A 14,105-nucleotide genomic window follows, 5' to 3' on the forward strand; every position below is an offset into this window, starting at 1 on the left:
TGTTTTCTGTCTGTAGATTTGCCTATTCTGGGTATTTCATGCAATATGTGACCTTTGTGTCTGGCTTCTTTCATTTAGCATTAATGTTTTCAAGGTTCATCCGTGTTATAGCATATATCAGTTCTCCATTCCTTTTTATGGCTGAGGGATATCCCATTGTATGGATACATCGCAATTTGTTTATCTGTTCTTCTGTTGATGAACATTTGGTTTGTTTCCACCTTTTGGCTATGGCGAATAATGCTGCTGTGAACATTCGTGTGCAAGTATTATTTGTCTGAGTACCTGTTTTCATATCTTTTGAGTATATACCTAGGAGTGGAACTACTGGGACATACAGTAATTCTATGTTTAACTTTTTTAAAAACCCCAAGAAACTCTTTCTGGCATCTACTCAGGCAATAATGACACAAAACAAAATAAGACCCAACTTTTGCCCTGGAGATCGGATGTAGAATAAGGATGTGGCACTAGATGATGACAGAGGTTGCCTCGAGATCTGTTTGCAAATGGAAGATTCCATGAGTGAAATTAAGTGGACAGAATTTTCTTTCTTTCTGTAATAAGGCATGCCCAGTCTCCAGGAGATTCCCTGGCTCTCCTATGGTGGATCTAGGAGGAATAGGGGGGAAATAGCAGTGATTAGTTTGTGGATATTCTAAAATGCTCCCAACTGTCTTTTAAGGCTTCAATCCTTGCCCCCTATTCTGTACTCACTCTTCTCCCTGCTTGCTAAACAGCTCCACTACAAAGCCCCTCTCTCTAATAAATCACAGGTCAAAACAGAGCTGAACCAAAGCAGTTCCAATAAATGGGAAAGATCATGGTTCATTATTCTTTGGATGGCACAACCCTCTGGACTGAGATTCTTAATATCACATTGTTAACATATTTCTAAAAGGATGCAGTGTGCCGGCAAGACATCTGAAAGGGGTGCAGAATTAAAGAGTGCTGCATGGAACTGCATATGCTTCAAATTATGCTCTACAAAAGTCAAACATACGGCCCTACGAGTCTAAAAATACTTAACTGTTAGCCAAAAATGGACTTACTCTTGGATTCATAAAAATCCAGGCCATGTGAAATATGTGTATCAGGCAAAGTATGCACTCTCATAATAAAAAACTGACCAAAGAAAGAGAAGAAAAAAATTAAAATAAACTTTAAAATTCTTTTATTGAAAGGAAAGGGAGAAGGTGGAAATGGAAAGCTTTCGTTGTGTGGCCAGGAAGCAGAACTGGGGAAGGCTTTGTGCTAGGGAAAAGAATGCCTTTGACAACCAGGGCTGATCCCTGCCCCCCACCCTAGAAAAGCCCTGAACAATTGTGGATTAGGATCCCCACTTCTGACCACTTTGGGGAGATTAGTAAGACCAGAAGGCAAGGACTCATCACAAACCAAAATCTTGGCATTGTGGTATGTGCAGTGCTTCTCAAACTACCTTGAGTGAAGAACCAGTTTTGTTTTCTTCCCCCCTCCAATCCACTGTGAACCAATACTTCCATAAAATATAATAAAAATGAATTATCATAAAATGAAATTTAAAAGACATGTAAAATGAACCCCAATTTTTTATTATTAGGTTCAACAGACATAACATTACATTCCAAAGATATAATCAGAGCACACATAGGGAAACAGAAAATAATTATGACAAAAAGTTTCTAAACATTCTCAATAATCCGCCCCCCCCGCCCCGCCCCAGGGTGCTGACATCTTAATCCCTGAAATATGCGAACATGCAAGGGGAAATTAAAGTTGCAGATGGAATTAAATTTGCTAATTAACTGACCTTAACATAAGGAGATTATCCAGGGAAGACCAGGGAAGTAGCTACACATCTTACAATGCATAGGAAATCCCCCCTCACTGCCCCCCACCAATAAACAATTGACAGGTCCAAAATATCAATAGTGTTGACATTGAGAAACATTTTGGTAGAGGAATTTATTAGGAAGGAAAATATGTAGCGGGAGGGGAAAAAAGAAGGAAGGAGAAGGATAGAATGCCAAAGAAGAGTGAGTTATCAGGCCAAGTCCCTCAGAGTAACTCTGGCTCAATCTCACAGGGAAGCTCTGTATGCTAAAAAGTTGTCCTGAAAAGGGACCTGGAATATTTGTACACTGTGTAGGTCAGCCATTTGTTTTAGCTTGTAAAAGCTGCCAGAATGCAATATACCAGAATTAGGATGGCTTCTATAAGAGGAATTTAACAAGTTACAAATTTACAGTTCTAAGCTTATAAAAATGTCCAAACTGAGACATCCAGGGAAGGAAGACGGATGGGTCTGGAACATCTCTGTTAGCTCACAAGTCATGTGACTGGCATCTGCTGGTCCCCTGTTCCTGAGCGCCATTGCTTTCAGCCTCTCTTCCTGTGGGGGTTCCCCACTTTGCTTCTCCAGGGCTGGCTTTCGTCTCTTGGCTTCTCTTGGCTCTCTCCAGGTTCAGGCTTGCTTGACATCTTATAGTGACATCTACAGGGCTCCAGGCATCCCCAAATATCTGTGTCTCTATTCAGCATCTGTGTCAGCTTTGTCATTTCTTGAACTCTCAAAAATATTTCCTTTCTTAAAGGATTCCAGTAAAATAATCAAGACCCACTAGGAATGGGTGGAGTCACATCTCTGTCTAATCAAAACGTCACATTCCCAGTTGGGTGTGTCACGTCTCCATGGAGATAATCTAATTGGAAGTTTACAATCTACAGTATTGAATCAGCAGTAAAAGAAAGAGCTGCCCCCTCAAGATGAAACCAAGATTAAAACATGGCTTTTCTGGGGTATATAATATTTTCAAACCACCACAGTCATTAATAAGGTTTGCTCCTTGTTCCATTTCCTTATGTACAGATGAAGCAACTTCCTGAGGCAGCTTGAGGGCAGCCCTCAACCAAAGACCCTTCCAGATGCAGTTTACTGGGAGTGAATGCCCCCATGGAGCCTGTGAGCAGGAAAATGTAAAGGCATCCCCAGGCAGAGCATCATCAGGTCTGCTAGACTAGAGCAGTACTTTTCAAAGTTCTTGCTCACTGCAGATCTTTTGTAAGAGAAAACCCTGCTGGGAAGTTCAATGTACAATACTGATAAATAAAAAAATCTCTAAAAAAAAAAAAAGAGCTACTTTGGATGAAGAAGGAGGAGATGGAGCTCTGGTCCCTTCCCAATCCACACTTCTTCCTTCTTCTCATCTGCACTCCCTACCTCCAACTTCATAGCCTTTGACCTTCTTAGAAGAACATTACCAGGACAAAATCTCTACACTAAAATTGCTAATCTTCAATACCAGTGGTTCTGTATGAAGTAGTTATTCATCCTTAAATGGTGTTTTCTGAAGTATTTTGTGTGCTTTGTTAAAGAAGCTTGAACACTGTCCTCCAGGAGTTATCCCACTTAGTGGGCCACAGGAGCCTCCAAATAGCTACTTCACTCACATCCAATCCAGCAGTCAAGGAAGAGGACAGTGGACCCCTTACATAGACCGGGAGGAGCCAAGTATCATTCACGAACCCTAGTAATACTGTGCACAAGGAGACCTGGGTTATCTATGTGATCTTCAAGCCACCCAGAGAGTTGGGCAAGGCAGGATTGTTATTCCCATTTGACAGATGAGAAAATCAAAGATCAAAGTGTGACTTGCCCAAGGCCGCATGCACACAGGCCCTCCACCACTCCAATCCCAAACCAGCCCACCAGGTTTCTTCCAGTTAGTCAGGAAAGGCCTTAGAAAGAGCTAAATCTGAAGGCCAGGAGTAGAGAAAGATGAGATAATACCTTTGGCTAAATCAAATCTTCCTTTGAAGAAAAAGTAGTTTATATGTGTATGATTTGGTCAAAGAAATTTAGTTTAAATTGAAAGCATGCAAATTTTTATAGAGGGCTCACCATGTGCCAAGCAGTATCATAATTCATTTAATCCTCACAGCACCCAAATGAGTAGGTAATATTCACATTATGAAAACAGAGCCAGAGAGAAGGGCTAGTTGACTAGAAGAGAATTTCTTCGATCACTTCTCCTAGGGAACCCCAGCTAATAACAACAGTAGTAACAGGAAGGAGACCTTCCATTTCTTGTATGCTTGACTACAGTTTTCCCTGAATCCTCCAATAACCCTGATAGGTAAGTATTTCTATCTCCATTTCATAGATGAATAAACTGAGGCTCAGAGTTCAAGCAATGTGGCCATGATTCCATAGCTTATAAGTGGCAGGCCTTGGGCAGGTCCATGCAGATTCTTGGTTCTCCTTCTAGACCCTCCCATGCAGCTGATCTGACAAAAGTGGTTTTGAGTTACCAAAACCTTGGAAGATGGGTGTTAGCTCCAAGCTTCAAATACCTCTACGGCAGTAATGCATTTCTTCTACATGATTAAAAAAAGTCCTAAGGGACAGACATTGTGACCAGGCATTCCTAAGTAGATATGAGCCATCAGGAATTTTCTAGACTTTTTTTTTAATAACTTTATATCATTCTATTCAAGCAGCTCATGAATGTGCCAAACAACCTGAAGTATCAAATTAGCAACTGAGTTAGTAAAATCACTTGTATCATAATTAGTTGAATTATAAACATGATGAATTACTTAGTATACATTCATATACTTATGATGGAAATATTACCATGTCAGCTTTCATAGTTCCAGTATTTAAAATAATTCTAAATAGAACATTATCTAGTTCACAATAGGTAGTCAATAAATGTTAAGTGCTTTTATGTGAATTAACTCACTTTAATAGAAGTCTCTCCCAAATAAAAAGTAGACATGGTCATTTTTTTTCTTCATCCTCTTTTCAAACATTTGCACTTATTATAAGCTCTAACCTAGAATTTGAAAATTTGTATCAAGTACTTTATTCCCAATCTGAAAGAATGCATTAAGTAATACTACTGGGTGGAGGTAGGAAGTAAAGAGATCTTTGTCTTTTTCAACATTTTATTGATAACTTGGGTAATACTTTTTTCTGTAGTTTCAGACAATTAGTTAAATAGGGGAAATGGGTCCAAGTGACTTAGGATAAAGTTATTTAGCTAAAAGCAGTGTTTCAAATGTCATATAGTCAAAAGCAAGAAGGTTAACTCAACAATGTGGCTAAATGACAACCTGGTAAAGAATGAATTTTACTTACTCTAGACCTCTTTTCCTAACTGGAGTAGATTTTGTGGAAAACAGCAACGTCCTTAAGGAGGGGAGCTCCCAAGCATCCTCTAGACAGAAGTCTTCCACTATAGGGGCCAAGATATCAATAGGTACCTGGCCCTCCATTGTAGGATACTGTCCAGTTTCACATCTCAGGTGTAAAGACAGGCCATTGTGTCCCAGGGTGGGGGGTGGTGTGGCAGCAGGATGTATCAGAAGACAATAAAACAAGAAGGAGAAGAGGAGGGACTCACTGGATTTAAAAACAGCTGCTCCTTGCAAGTCCCTAGGAAGCAGTTCTATTACACACCTGTTCCCTAATTCATTGTCCAAGAAACTGGAGAAATTAAGAATGATAGTGTCCCAGATGTTTTCCCAGTGTCCACTGCTGGCCGATGTACATTTGATCCATCTCTTTGGCCTAATCAAGAATGTCCATAAGCATGAATCCTAGACTATTTGAAATCCTAGACTATTTGAAGTATGAATCCTAGAGTACTTGAAAATTTTGTCAAGACTGAGCAGTATCCTTTATGAACCAAACTAATTCTTTAACCTTCAATAGCTTTGAATTACTACTTTAAAACAGAACCTAAATATTGGAAACAGTGACCAAAAATCTCATGTGTTTCTTCAAAGACACATTTAAAAATGTGTACAATTTTCTTTCCTCTCTTTATGCTGAGTTGAGTGACTGAGCATTTAGTAGGCATTTCATAAACACCATTAACTGACTATTTAATTATGAGCAATAATCTATAAAAGGCCTCTAATTTTCCAAAGAATTTCAGGCCAAGGAGCCTTCAAATGCAAGGATTCTTTCTCAAGTTGAATCAAAGTGCCCAGATTTGTAGTAAGTATTTAAGCTTATATGATAGACACTATGGTTGCACCACTCACATACCCCTTAAGGAATGAAGAATTTATTCCTGCGACCACTGGAAGTACTGCAGGCAGAAGTCCTCTGTGCCAGCCATCTACAGGGGATTGCTGTAACTGATACCAAAGTTATAACCCCTTTTCATCCAGCAGCCGTTATCATGGGAACTGATTTTCTTAGAGGTATATAGATGAACCCCTTACTACAACTCAATGACTCCGAGGGGTCATCTCAGTTTCAAGTACATTGCAGCTCAACTTCTCCCTCTACTCAATTCTGCTTTCTTCTGTTCCACAAATATTAATTCCAAAAGCAGTCACTAACAGAATTTTTGTACACTAGTGTCCATTTCAAAGTATGTTTCCGGGAGCCCAAACTGCAGCCATTGGTATGGGAGTGGTCTAAGAAAGCAAACACTGAGAAGAGATTTGGAAACTTAATCACCTACCAACTACCTGACAAAGAAGACCCCACTGCTGTTGGTAGATGAGTAACAGACAGTTCCTGGCACTGGGGAGCAATGCAATTGTTAAAACATTCAACCAGTGGTGAACTGGAATCATACTGGTGGAAATGAACTCAGTATATATGAATGTATGCTAGGTGGTAGGTGTTTGAGTAATATGGGGGAAATAATAACTATTTGGACAATGGAACTAGATGGCTATTGGTAAGTGCAATTAATGATCTGGAAAAAGATTGGTGCTCCAATTTAGACATGTTCTTAATCTTAATCCACATTCTTATAGGTGTGAACCCTTGTAAATAAGATGTCATTTTCAAGCCAAGGAATGCCTGGAGCTATCAGAACTTGAAGATGTTATTTTTAGTTAAATTGTGGTCAACTGCAGTAAGTTGAGCCTCAATCCAGATTATTGAAGGCCTTATAAAGAGAAGAAACCTGAAGCCAGGGTCAGAGAAGGCCACAGATAGAATCTGGAAGTCAGCAGAAACCTGAAGAACATGGGAAAAGAAGAGGACATTGCCATGTGACCACAAAGCTAAGGAACCCTAAGGATTGCCAGCAAACCAGCACCAGAACACCACAGATTCCCAGGACAAAGTAAGCTTTGCCAACAACTTGATTTGGGACTTCTGGTAGCCTCAAAACCATGAGTCAATAAATTCTCATTTTAAGCCAACCCATTGTGTGGTATTTGTCATAGCAGCTTGATAAACTAAAGGAGGAAAAAGAAAGTAGATATAATTAAAAAACAGAGAAGGAAGAAAAGTTATCTTTAAATAAATGTTTGATGCTGGAAAGATGACAGAGGCTAAAAGACTGTCTTGGGGATTATTGTTGAAAAGATAATTGGAGTTTGGATAGTGTATCCGTCCCCACAGTTATGTCTACTGAGAACCTCAGAATGTGACCTTATTTAGAAATAAGGTCTCTGAGCTGTAATTAGTTAAGATGAGGTCATACTGGATTAAGGTGGGCTGAAAATCCAAAGAACTGGTATCCTTACAAGAAGAGGAAAGTTTAGACATAGACACAGAAGGAAGAGGGCCATGTAAAGATGAAGGCAGAGATTGGAGTTATGCTGTTTCAACCCAAGGAATGCCTGGGGCTATCAGAAGCTGGAGGAGGCAAGGAAAGCCCTTCCCCTAGAGAATTCAGAGGTAACATGGCCCTGCCAACAATGTGAGCTCAGATTTCCAGCCTCCAGAACCGTAAGAGAATATATTTCTCTCATTTTAAGCCACAGAAATATTTCTGTTATTTGTGGTAATTTGTTAAAGCAACTCCAGGAAACTAATACAAATCATGAAAATAAACACAATAAATTTTGAGAATATACTTTGGTTGATCCTCTTACAAATCTGGGAAAGGCTGATGTGATGGTTAATTTCCTGTGTCAACTTGGTAAGCTATGATGTCCAGTTGTTTGGTCAAGCCAGCACTGGCCTTATTGTTACTCTGAACCTATTTTGTAAATGGATTTGCATCTGTAGTAAGTGGCTTTTTATCTATGGCTGGTTATATCTACCATCAATAAAGGAGATTGCCCTCATCAAATCATTTGAAGGTTGTAAAGCCAGAAGTAAGAATTTCAGAAGTCAGAAAAAATAATTTCCATCTCTAACTCAGCCAGCAATTTCTCCTGGGGTATTCAACTTCAACTTCATTGGAGTTTCCAACTTGCAACATGCATGATAGCATCAGACTTGCCAATCCCCATGGTCCAGTGAGCCAAATCCTTAATAAATCACTTGATATTTATATTATCTATCTATTGATCGATCGATAGATCAATATATTTACATAAATTGTCTTCTATAGGTTTTGTTTCTCTGGAGAACCCAATGATCACAATTCATATAATTGAACACTTTCACTTACGATTCAGAAAGCTGTATTTAGTCCTGTTGCATTTTAGTTTCCTAGGTTGCTTAAGAAAATATTATGAAATGGGTTGGCTTAAACAATGGGGATTTGTCAGCTTAAAATTTTGAAGCTAAAAAGAAAGTCCAAATCAAGGCATCATCAAAGAGATGCTTTCTTCCTGAAGACTGGTGTTCTGGTGTTGGCTGCTGACAGCCCTTGGCTCCTTCACATGGCCAGGCACATGGCAGACTCTGCTGGTCTCTTCCTTCTTTTCTACATTTCATTGATTTCAGCTTCTTGCTTCTGTGGCTTTTCCTCTCTTTGTCTGAATTTCATTCTTTCATGAAGAACTCCAGTAATAGGATTAAGCCCCATCTTGCTTGTGGTGGGCTACACCCTCTTAACTGAAGTAACCCTCTCAAAAGTTCCTACACAATAGGCTTACACCCACAGGAATGTTTATCTAGGGTACACACAGCTTCAAACCACCACATGCTGAATTATAAACTGGGCTATATCTCTTCTGTTTTCATTTGGATTTAGATGAGAAGTTTAACTTAAGAGAGGGACAGGGCACCCTGTGTTCTTCTTCACAGGTAATCTCTCTGGGTTTGGAAGCAAATGGAGCCAGAGAATGCATTCAGTTCTATGACTGCCATGCAGCCAGAGGTCTGGGTGGGGGTCAGCTAGCTCTACCTCCCTCTTCCTTACAGACTGTCTTTCCTAGAGACACATCTTAATGTCTATCTCTTGTGTGATTTCTCCATAGATGAGTCCTGATGCAAGTATCATCATTTCATTACTCAGCCTCTGTTCTAGTTTGCTAGCTGCCAGAATGCAATATACCAGAAATGGAATGGCTTTTAAAAAGAGGGAGTTTAATAAGTTGCTAGTTTACAGTACTAAGGCCGAGAAAATGTTCCAATTACAAGTCTATAGATATGTCCAATCAAAGGTATCCAGGGAAAGATAACTTGGTTCAAGAAGGCCAATGAAGTTCAGGGTTTCTCTCTCAAGTGAAAAAGCACATGGCAAACACAGTCCCAGTTTCTATCTCAGCTGGAGGGGCACATGGCCAGCAAGGCATCATCTGCTAGCTTTCTCTCCTGGCTTCTTGTTTCATGAAGCTCCTTGTGAGGCATTTTCCTTCTTCATCTCCAAAGGTCACTGGCTCGTGGGCTCTCTGCTTCTTGTGGCTATGCCATTCTTTTTTGCTCTCTCTGAATCTCCCACTCTCCAAAATGTTTCCTCTTTTATAGGACTTCAGAAACTAATCAAGACCCACCCAAATGGGTGGAGACATACCCCCTCCCCCATCCAGTTTAACAACCACTCTTGATTCGTTTACATCTCCAGGGAGATGATATAATTACCTACAGTATTGAATAAGGATTATTCTGCCTTTAAGAAATGGGGTTTTGATTAAAACATGGCTTTTCAAGGGTACATACATCTGGAAATCCGGTCTGATTTCTCCCATAGCCATCATTTAAATTGACTACAGAGTAAACTTTTCTTTTCTCTTTCGTGAGAAAGAATATATTTTAGATATTGCTTAATTTACAGTTTTCCTCTCCTATGTTTTGTGCCTCCAGAATGGGACCACATAAGGGATTTTATTTTTAGTCAGAAGTGTGTGAAAATAATTAAATACACTAAACTTCAAGGACATACTTTGTGTGATGGTTTGAAGCTGTATGTATACCCCAGCAAACAAACAAACAAGCATGTTCTTTAACTTAATCCATTTCTGTGGGTGTGAATCTATTTTAAGTAGGACATTCTGATGAGGTCACTTCAGTTAAATTGTGGCCCCAATCAATCAGGATGAGTCCTAATCCTATTACTGGAGTTTGTAAGTGAATGAAACTCAGACAGAGAGAAAGTCACGGGAAACCAGAAACTGAGATTCAATGGAACTCAGAAGAGAATGGAGAGGGCAGGGAAGGCTGCCATGTGCATTCCCATATGACAGAAGGGCTCCCAGCATGAAGGATTGCAGGCAGCCAGCCCCAGAATGCCAGACTTCGGGAAGAAAGCAATGCCTTAATGATACCTTGATTTGGACTTTCTCTTCGTCTCAAAACTGTGAGCTAATAAATTCCCATTGTTTAACTCAACCCATTGCATGGTATTTGAACAGTCAAGGAAGTTGAAACACTTTAGTTGACTCTCTTAAAAAACACACACAAAAGCATTATTTGGGAATTTCCAAAACATACTTTCTTTTGCTAACAGGAATTAAGGTTCATTCTGTGGTTATGCAAATTAATCATGCCATTCAGCAGACAAATAAACACACTTCCTGGATTACTGAGAGTCAGGAACAAGTAGAGGAAAATTGTACTATGAAACAAGTCTTAAAAATTACCTCCTTTCCCCCAATATGTATGGCCTTTTCTTTTAGACCACCACAGAGCCTCTTTCTTAGACTTGCTGTCAAGCCCAGTCTCCTAAATACAATTTAACTTGTTCCTAAAACTTTCTTAGTAACACTTCTGAAATTTCAGTTTTTAGTCCTTGCTGATTAATAATCTTTGTCTAAAAATAAAGCTCACAAAATGGATATATATTATCTGGACAGTAATAAACTGTTCATGATGTAGCAAATGGAAAGTAAAATCCGAGTCCTTTTCCATTACTGTTAATAATAATGACTCTGGCTTGTTTTTTCAAATACTGTCTTGCATTTTTTCTTCGTGACACTCATGGGAAACCAATGGATCCTAGGGTAATTGTTGTGAATTGTGATAACTGCTGATCTTGTCTTCATAGCAAACTTTTACATCTCTTTTCCTCTTTTTCAGGAACACTCTTGCTCAACTGTGCACAGCATAATGCTCTATTTTCAAGACAATACAGACTGGCCCAATGGACAATATATTATTTATCTGTTGCTGCATAACAAATTACTCATAGCCTTGTGACTTATAAAATAAATAACAATTTATTATTGCTCATAGTTGCTGTAGGTCAAGAATTCAGACAGGGCAGAGTTGGAATGGCTTTTCTCTAGCACAGCTGGATTTGAAGGCTGGAGCCTGGAATCGTGGGAAGTCTCATTCACTCATATGTCTGGAGGCTGTTGCTGGCTGTTGGCTAAAACACCCACACATTGCCACTCCATATGACCCAGGCTTTTCACAAATTGGAAGCTGGTTTCCAAAGGTGGGCATCAGAGAGAGAGAGAGTGTGGAGACCCAGGGCCTGGGCTCCTTGGCCATGTTGAGAGTAAATTATTGCATACAGCCACCTATGTGACCTCTTCAGGGAGGGAAAAGAATGCACAGAGGGTCTAATAAACCATTTATCTTGTAAAGCATTGAAATGCCTCTCCCCTGATATGTCGATAACAAATCTCTAAACCCCTGTGTCATGAGACCGTGCTGAAACTGTGTTCTCACACCCTATGGAATGTCCTTGTCCTAAACCCTCATAAGCTGTCCTTTGCACCACCACTCCCCACCCAGCCCCCTTGCAGAGTGCTGACTTCCATTTCCTGAAGGCCACCATGAGAAAGAATCTTCTCCTGTTCATAAGTCCTAAGAAAAATTCATGTCTAACTCCACGCCTGACATGTTCTTTGGTCTTGGGGCTGTGCTGACCCATGCTCTTCAAGAGCTGGGTTAGAACAGAGAGTGTGCAGACATAAATTGGTTCCTTTTCTGAGGTGCTCTGATGGTTGGGGCCATCACAAGTCCCCACCCAGATTCCAGGGAATGGAGCATAGACCCCACCACTTGGTGAGAGATGAGTCAGACGCTTTGTGAGAAGAGTATGTGGAATGAAATAAATATGTCATTGTAGGACTTTCTGGAAAATACAATATGCAATAGTTAAGCATGTGACTCAAGCAGAGCCAATCCAAATTTTTCCCTAAGAATGATCTATCAACACTGGGTGAAAGATGATCTATTGACTCTGGATGAAAGATGCTCTCTCCTGTCTTAGGGATTGCTAAGCTAAGGAGATATAAATCTAGGGCTGCAAAAAGTAACATCTTTGCAATATGGAAAGAACTAAGGCCAACACAAAGAAGATGAGAAGAGAAATGGTCAGAGAGGAAAAAAGCTCTGGTCACATTATCATTGTAGGTGATTAATAATATCTACAGAATGAACAAATGAGTCTTAACAATTGGAACACATTCAAATGTGGATGATAGCATTGAAAATGTGGAGCTCAAAATATTGGTAGTGCCAATTTAACTTCTTCCCTTGTGCATGTTATATTTTGCCCACAGGGGTGGGTCCCAGTCACCTCACATCCAGGGATGAGTCTTCTTGCTCCCTTCCACCCCAAACTGGGAACTACCTCTCCGGGTCAACTAATTTTATCTATTGACTGCTCCAGTGACTTGCTGCAGGCTAAGGTAGTTTGCCTAGAAATTATAGTCCTACTACATTTGTCTGTTTATTTCTGTACACTGCAACTCTTCAAGTCTTTTTGAACTGGTCATCTCCTTACCTTTATGTTGTGTTTTCACAATCACGCAGTCACATTGTAAAAGGTATATTGTTATATAATCAACTTCAAGAATCAAAGCAGCTGGAACATTATTCAACAGTTTCAGGTACTTCCCTCCAGCCACTCCAATACACCATAAGCTAAAAAGGGATATCTATATAAAGCATAAGAATAACGTCCAGGATAACCCCTCTACTCTGTTTGAAATCTCTCAGCCCCTAGCACTTTATTTTTTCTCATTTCTCTCTTCCCCCTTTTGGTCAATAAGGTTTTCTCAATCTCATGATACCAGGTCCTGGCTCATCCCCAAGAGTCAGTTTCCACGTTGTCAGGGAGATTTACACCCCTGAGAGTCATGTCCCATATAGAGGGAGGGCAGTGAGTTCACTTGTTAAGTTGTCTTAGAGAGAGAGGTCACATGTGAGCAACAAAAAAGGTTCTCATTTATTATGAGAAAAGGTTTTCATAATAAAAAATTATGACTTTTAGGCATAATTATTAGTAGGTGTAGCTGATCCTTTGCAGGAATAAATTTCATAGGGGCAAACCCCAAGATCAAGGGCTTGGCCTATTGATTTGGTTGTCCTCATTTCTTGAGAGAACATCAGGAATTCTCCAAATGGGGAAGTTGAATATTTCCTCCTTTCTCCCCAGTCCCCCAAGGGGACTTTGCAAATATTTCTTTATTCGCTGCCCAAATTACTCTGGGATATATCAGGGCATCACACTAACCTGAACAAACCAACAGATCTCATGCCCTATTAAAGATTCCATGTACTTAGGATATTCAATCAAACTGACCAATCAAGTTAAATTAGCTAATGTACTACCCAAAATATAAATTTTACAGCAAATATAAACATCTCCCCCTTTGATTTCATAGAAAAGTTGAAATCTTAAAATATTGACGATATCATCCTTTACCCTGTATTCTGATATACCTTAGTCCTATTCAGATCAGTTTCATTCATATCTTTAGTTGAAGTCTGATCCCTTTTTCAACTTTTTAAGCAGTTCTTGTATGGGGTAGTGCTAACTTTCATAGTTTCAGAGTTCTAACTCTGAGTCTCACGTGTCACCTGAATACCCGAAGTTTCTAGGAATGACCAGGTTATATACAAACAGCTCAGTATCTCAGAATTTAGAAATAACAGTTACAACTCCTCAATATATGTGACTGATATAAGAGCTTACAATCTAGGACCCTTTACAATAAGCCATGCTCTGGACTTCAATTTACCAAATTTTTATATTATAGTTAGTTTACATGAGTGAGGCATGATAATATTTGTC

General features: G+C 39.6%; 1 long non-coding RNA gene across 1 annotated transcript in view; it reads right to left on the reverse strand.

Moving 5' to 3' along the window:
- Positions 1-14,105, reverse strand: part of LOC143646242 (uncharacterized) — a 72,732-nt gene that overhangs the window by 9,775 nt on the left and 48,852 nt on the right. The gene's annotated exons all lie outside the window — the stretch shown is intronic.

Source organism: Tamandua tetradactyla, chromosome 9, assembly GCF_023851605.1.
Source record: "Tamandua tetradactyla isolate mTamTet1 chromosome 9, mTamTet1.pri, whole genome shotgun sequence".
Taxonomy (NCBI): domain Eukaryota; kingdom Metazoa; phylum Chordata; class Mammalia; order Pilosa; family Myrmecophagidae; genus Tamandua; species Tamandua tetradactyla.